Below are 7,770 nucleotides of genomic sequence, written 5' to 3' on the forward strand. Positions count from 1 at the left end.
ATAATAATAACAATAATAATAATAATAATTAAAGAGAGCAGGAGAAAACATTTGGAGATGATGGATATGTTTATGTCATCGATGGTGGTGACGGTTTTGTGGGTAAATGCTTATCTCCAAACTCATCGAGTTGTGCACATTAATTATGCACAGCTTTCTGCATGTCAATCATACCTCTACAAAGTGGTTAAAAAAATAAATTGATGCCAAAAATAATAAAATATGACATATACCTCATCCTCCATCAACTATCCCACTGACCTCTTTTAAGGTGTCCTAGAAGCCTACCTTTCCGGCTCCCAACCCATGGAGGTTTCAGCTAAATTTTACACATTAAGATTATCATATTTATATTTACGGTTATTAATGTTACTACGACTGATATTTACTGTAGCTCTTAAGTGAGATAATTCAGGTGATGTGTTGGTAGCAGCATCTGCTCAGAGAAAATGTTCCCTAAGTGTTGGCTGTTATTATAATTTGCCAGTACTTTGAAATTCAATCTCTCCCTCATTCTTCACAACAACACTATTGAGTAGATATTCTTGCGCCCCATTTTACAGAAGAGAAGACTGAAATTCAGTGATATTAAACAACTCAAAGCAAAAACCAACCAGATACTGATCCCGGAGAATATTCTGAGCATAATCAAAAGCCAATTTAAATACCTATCTTCTTGACATTCATTAAACTCTAATTACTATAATCTTCCTTTCACAATGAGAAAAATTACGCCCAGAGGGGTTCGACAGCTCACTCAAGGTTGTATAGCATCAGTAGTGAAACCTGATATGATAGTCACTTTTCTGTGTTAATTTGTCTAGGCTCTACACACTAATCTAGTTGGTCCTGAAAAGGTATTTTATAGATGTGAGTTAAGTCCAAAATCAGTTAAGTAAGGCAGATTATCTTAAATAGTCTGGGTGGGTCTGATTCTACTAGTTGAAAGGCCCAGACCCTACAATCATGTAAGACAATTCCTCACAATATTTTCTTAACACATATCTCCTACTGGTTTTGTGTCTTTGGTGGAACACTGAGTGGTACTCCTGGATTCAAACCCAGATCTCTTTATCCAGAGACACAGTTCAGCTCTGAACTACTAGCAGCCCGGTAATCATCGAAACTCAAATGTTTATGTTGGATGGGTCTTGGCTTTGTCAGAGCCCCATTGACTTATTTAAGCAGCTTTAACCATATACACTGCATTAATAATAATGCTAATAATAATTAGCATTTACTAAGGAATTGCCACCTTCCATCAAAGGACCAAGATCTTTGAATTCATTATCTTATTTAAAGGATATAAAGAGGTAGGATGCTTCTCAATACAAAGAAGAATTTCCTGAGCGTCAGAGCAACCTATAGATCATCTGAGCTGATCCAAGAGGTGGAAAGCTCTCCATCTGTCAAGGCATGCAAGCCCAAGTTCAAGTCACTCTAAAGGGAAGCTAAGATGGGAATTCAGCATTGGATGGTAGCTAAAGATGGCAAATACTAAGCTCCCTTGTTCCAAAAATGTCCTCTGGCAATTTACAGACTTTGTCTGCATCATTTCATTTTTAAACTGCTGATAAAACTGTCCTCAAATGACTGAGTACATGCATATGTGGACTTTTTTGCAAAATTATAAATAAATCAGTGAACCTTGACTTCTGTTCTGTGGCCTCCCACAAGAGTAACTACAAAGATCTATAAACAGGCACTCAAAAAATGCAAGTTGAATCAGAGTCAATTCTTAATTATTCACATTGATAGTTGGAGTAAAAAGACAAATGATACAAAACAGTAGATAAGGTCTAAAAAATTTTTACATTTGGCCTTTAACTTCTGTACCCCACCTGCTCCATAATCAAAAGGTGATTTATGGCAGAAAAAGTATTCACTTCCTTGATAGAATTCTGAACTCCTTGTTTTTATATCTCTAGATTAAATTTATTAGAATTCTTAATTCTTAAGTAAGGATTAGCATCGATATACTTTTTAATTTCCCCTGTACTCTCTAAAGTTCAGCCCATCTGAGGCAGAAGAAGGCAAAATCACTGCACACAAATCTTTCCAAAGTATGTGGACTAGGAAACCTAAATTGTGAAGCTGATTCTTCTGTCATAATCGAAAAGTGCTTGTAACACACAGGCAGCTCTCACCAAACCTACCCGCAGTGGAAGCCTCCCCTTATCTTATCTTGACTTCAAAATTCTTCATTTGCTTTCTTCATAGGGCTGGACTGCAGGCCAATTAGTTTCTAGATGGTCTAAGCCAAAAGGCTTGAGAGTGAAAGAAAGGACAGTGACCTTAAGAGACAGCTTCACAGAATTTTAGCAAACTAGAGATAAAGCATGAATCAGCCACACTCATTACTTAAGCTGTGAGTTGTAGCTCTGGAAAGTGAGAAAAAGCTTCAACTTCCTTTCTGTTTTGTTTAAATAAAAAATAGTCTACAGCCATGCCACTCTGAACAAGCCCGATCCCGTCGGATCTTGGAAGCTAAGCAGGGTCGGGGATGGTTAGTACTTGGATGGGAGACCACCTAGGAAGACCAGGTGCTGGAGGCACAAAAAATAAAAAAAATAAAATAAAATAAAAAAAGGATTGTAAGCTGACAAGGTCCTTGCAATCTGTGAGGTCAACCAAGGGTTGCCTCACCTGCGTGGTGTTCTATTTATTTTTATTTATTTTTATTATTTTAAAATATTTTCTTAATTATTAATTAATTAATAATTAATTAAATATAATAAAAACAAATAAAACCCCACATACTAGTTCAAGACAGAATGAAATGCTGTGTGCAGGAGAGATTACTAGACTAGAAAGTAGATTTGAGCTCCAATTCAAGTCTGTCAGTAATTATTGCATAATTTCTCTGGGCCTCAGTTTCCTTGCCATAGCAATGACGACTACTTGTTGAAAGCTTTCGTACACTACTATGTCCTGGTTACTTTTCTAAAAGCACTTTTGCATTTCGACTCATAGAATCCTCCCAACAACCTTATAGACTAAGTACCATTAGTAACCCTATTTTCCAGATGACGAAAGTAAGGCATAGAAAGTAACCTGCACAGGGCAGGGTCCTATAGTCGGGTCAAATGAAATTCCAGCCCACGCTCTTCACCATCATGCTCTAAACTCTCAGCTAGAAAATGTGAGAGTTCAAAAAGATGTTCTCTCAGACTCGTTCAGCAATTTGTATTCTGTGATTCTACAATATAGCAAAAATATAGATTAAACAGAAAATTGTAAAGGACTAACTAGCCTCAGAAGGAATGTCCATCTGAAGAAATATTTATCCTTCAAGACCCAGATTTAAATGTCAGCTCCTTTATGCCCTAGGCATACATGCTGGTATATCTAAAGTGAGATGTGTTATGTTTTAAATCCTGCTTTTGGAACTCATCACATCATGGTACTGTCATTAGCTTGTCTTTCTTTCCTACTTGGCTGACAACTTCTAGTTCAAGACCATGACTTGTTCACCTTTGTGTGACCCTAGAAGCTAGAACATGGTAGGTGTTGAAGAGATACTGTATTTATTTCTAAATACTTCCTTAACAGCATATGAGCTGCATAGGTCTTAAGACACTTCCTCATTGTATCACAACTGGGGCAAAAGAATATTTAAGAAGAAGGTATTAAAATAATCCGGCCCCTTTTGCTGCCACCCATGAAATCACCTTACCCTATACTCTCGAATTGTATTCTTTTGGTTCTATCCCCAGGACCTAAAATTTGCTGTTCTCTTGTCTGAAAGGCTCTTCTCTCAGGTCCTCATGACTCACTTCAGATCTCTGCTAAAATGCCAACGAGTCAAAGAGCCCTCCATTGACCACCTGCAGGAAGGAGCAGTGGCCGGACACCCAGCTCCGTCCGCACTGGCCACCTCTTCCTGTTCCTGGCTGAAACAAGGACAAAGGAATTTCGATATAACCTGCTTTTCCTCCTTTCAAATTAAGAACCATAAAGTTAGAATCTTTCATCTATTCATCTACTGCTCTATCCTCAATGACTAGAATGGAGCCCAGCACCACGAAGCCCATCAAAGAGTATGTCAATGAATAAAAATAAATGAATAATATGCTTTCTATCACACAAATATTGAAAATGCCCTTTAGGGGGTTTATTATGATAGCAATACATTTAAATGTGACACACTGGGCTAATGACCCAAATCCTACCTCTGGTCACTTTTCTGGCCTGTGTCTTTTTATAAATATAAATGTCTTTAACAAATGTTAAGAAAACCGCCAACAGATGTACTGCTCATTTCTTTGCTGCAATGTTTGGAAATTTAAGCTCAAACGCTAAGAGGCCGTATGAGTAATATGGGTGCATTGGCTACAGGGGAGTTTGTGGGCCCGTGGGTGAGGGAAATCACCTCAGTGAGGGTGGCTCGGTAGTTGCATTGTGGAAGATTTGTTTTTCTGTATATTCTTCAAGGTCACCAATCATGTGTCGTTCACCTGAGCCATCAGGGATGAGGCCTGGTGGGCAGAAGAGGCACTTTACATGATCATTAAGTGAATAAAGTCAGCACTAAACTCAGAGACTCTGTTTCAAGTTTCTCACGCCTAGGGTGGACCCTCGACTGGGCCATGGCAAGGCTGCCATGCCAAGTCTGCTCCCCTGGGACGCTCCCCTTCCAGAACCATGTTTACAATCTGGGCCGCCTGGCCCATGTCAACTCTGTTTAGATAGTCCTCATCCGGTTACTTAGCAAACCCAAGTTATGATGAAGGAGGACTGTGTCCAAGTTCGAGGCCATGCCCTCTGTGAAGCTTGGCATTAAAAGTTAAATAAATTAATAATAAAAAAAAAAGTCATAGAGAAGCTTTCCCAAGAGGTCTGAGCACATAGGATGTACTGCCCAATGCACAGACACCTTGACCTTGTCACTTAGTTAACTGTCACTTATAAACTTAGGGTTTATATTTTAGAGGCATGAGAAGGAAAGTCCAAAGATATGAAACGATAATGCCACATGTTATGGGTAGAAGTGGAAGTCTGAAGTCTGCTTGTTCTGCCTGAGAAATCAGAAACTTCGATTTAAATAAGCATTTCTCTTATTCTCTCTTTTGCAACTGCTTGTTCATATGTAGGAGAAGCAGAATCACTTCTTGGATAATTCGAGGTCACTGCTATCCACTCACTGACATGAACTTTAGTTATTACTAATGATAAGCCATTACTATATAAAATATCTAAATGTCTACCTGTCTGGATGGAAGATAGATAGATGATAAATAGATAGATAGATAGATAGATAGATAGATAGATAGATAGATAGACAGACAGACAGACATAGATAATCTGTGTGTTCACGTGTCTGTTGGGAGAGAAAGAGAGAGAAGAGAGAGAGACTGAATACACAAATGGACAACGGCCAGACCATATATAACAGTAGAACTCTGACCCACAAAGCTTCCTGCAGCAATCTGCCCAGGAACCCGCCCCCTCATCTGCAACACACCTGGGAGCCAGTCTGCGTAAGGCGAACTTGCAGGAAGTCAGACTGCTACCTCTAGTGACAATCCAGGAACCTGAACAACAGCCTCTGTAACGATCAGCCTAAATTGGCCAGAACTTGATTAATTATTGATTACTTAACTAGGTTTTATCGCTATTTCCAACTTTGGCCCAACTAGAGAGAGCCAGATATGACTCCTGATTAGGCACATGGGATGCCCTACTTCTAGTTATCCTGTCTCTAGTTTCCCTATGCCAACAGCCTCCAATCACTATGGTGTGTGTGTGTGTGTGTGTGTGTGTAATTAGTATATAAAATATCTTTCTGTATACACATATGTATAATTTTATGTGTGTATATATATCATCCTATATAACCAATGAATCATTGTTTAATATTTTTCTTTAAGTTTATTCTTCATAAAAATTTTTAAATTTTATTTAAAAATTAATTTTCACACTTCTATCTTAAACAGAAAAATAGTACTTTTATAATAGGTACTAAAATGAGTGCCTATTAAATTGGTCACCTAAAATTATTTTACATTCTATCAGTATTTAAAGTATATATCTTGGCTAACACTAAGTTTAGGAATAAAGATCTCGTGTTTGAACTTGGCTCCACCGCTCACCTACTGTGTGGTCTAGGACAAGGGATCTGGCCCCTCCGAGTCTTGCGTCCTCACCTAACAGATATAATTCCAAACTAGTCGAGTTATGGTGAAGATGAAACACAATGGTCCTCGTGAATGCACCAGGGAAGGGCGGGTGCTCAATAAACACATTTATATTTTAACAGATGCAGAATAACAGAAGGCAAAAAAGATGAGAAAAAACCGCAGCAGCCCAATGGAGGTCCTTGAGTTTGTGCAAAACCCGAATGAGTGTCTGGAGTCTACCACTCTAAAAGTGCTGACGACGAGAAGCTATTTAAAGCACCTTGGTTGAATCACAAGATATTATCCACAAGGGGAGGGAGAGCCGGCCTATGGCCCTTTGTGACCAAACAGTCATTAGCAACAACCAATGGCTTTTCAGGGTGTCTTTGCATGTTGGTCAGAATTAAAGCAAAGAAAGAAAAAAAATAATTCAGCAGATGACAAAAGAGTTCGGAATCCATCTTCGCACAAAAGACTGGGGCTCTTTCAAAAGTTTTAAATAGATCCCAACAGTAAGAAATCTGGAACATGGAAATTACATAAGTACATTATAGGTGAGCATGTATAATTATTTTTTAACAAAGTTTACGGTAATATGGGTCATGTTGCTTTAAAAAAAATGGCGTAATTCGGTGGTTTGATAACAAGTTATTTCATAAGTAACTCACGGATTAATAAATCAACTGAAATGCATTTAAATAATGCGCAAGGGGGCTCAGTTTTCTCTTGGGATAGCTTAGAAGCAAAACCAGTAGGAAGGCAGATTCCCCCAGGGGCACAGTTTCCTGATCCATTGACCCAAGAAGAATGCAAAGTACCAGCTCACCAGAAGATGGAGAACAAAAAAGGCCGTCTTACCAGGCAGTTTCTCCAAGGTAGGAGCAGGTAAGGTTCTAGTCTCAGAAAAAAAGGAATTTGGTTGCAATTTGCAAGCTAAACAGCTGGTGTACCGGGTCGATATTACAAAGCAAGACCAGAGGTTTCCTCTGTTCAAGTTCATGCTGAGGTGCTCTCCATACCCCTTCCCCGTGAGCTGGGAAGAGCAGTGGGTGGGAAAAGCAGTGGGTGGGAAAATCAGTCAAGAAGTGTCTCAGAACCTCTTTCTTCAAGGCACTCCTCACCTGGCTTATCCCCTCCCACATCCTGAATTGCATTTCAAACACAAGAGATAACATCTTGCTATTAAAGAGGCACAGCTTCCAGCCACTTACGAAATATTTGTTTTGTCCTATCAATATCACTGTCTATTTCTTATATCTCCTGCAAACTAATTTTCATCCAGCAGCCCACTCTCCCTGTCCTAACATTAAACACCTTACAATTTCCAAAGTTTGATTGTCTTCATTTTTCATTTCATTGTTTTATTCGATAAAGTGGGAGCCCATCCTACTGAGTTAAGTAGACAGAAATTTAATCGTAGAATGCAAATGTGGGGAGAAGCCCTCCTTGTTACCTAGCCCAAGTTTTACAGATAAATAAATGGAAGCTCAGGAAGGTTTACTTTCTAAATTTTCTCGAGGCCATAGAATCAGCCATCAATAGACTCCTCTTACTATAAATCATCCTCCGGAGCTCGGCAGAGAATTCCCCTGGGGGAATTCTGAAAGTTGTGTTTGTTGCTTAATTTTGTACTTAAGAAGGAGGGGACTTA

General features: G+C 38.9%; 1 protein-coding gene and 1 pseudogene across 5 annotated transcripts in view; one reads left to right on the forward strand and one right to left on the reverse strand.

Moving 5' to 3' along the window:
• LDB2 (LIM domain binding 2) overlaps positions 1-7,770 on the reverse strand; it is a 352,295-nt gene that overhangs the window by 182,958 nt on the left and 161,567 nt on the right. The gene's annotated exons all lie outside the window — the stretch shown is intronic.
• On the forward strand, positions 2,437-2,555 carry LOC111743958 (annotated as a pseudogene).

The sequence above is a fragment of the Pteropus vampyrus genome, unplaced genomic scaffold (assembly GCF_000151845.1).
Source record: "Pteropus vampyrus isolate Shadow unplaced genomic scaffold, Pvam_2.0 Scaffold5, whole genome shotgun sequence".
NCBI lineage: Eukaryota > Metazoa > Chordata > Mammalia > Chiroptera > Pteropodidae > Pteropus > Pteropus vampyrus.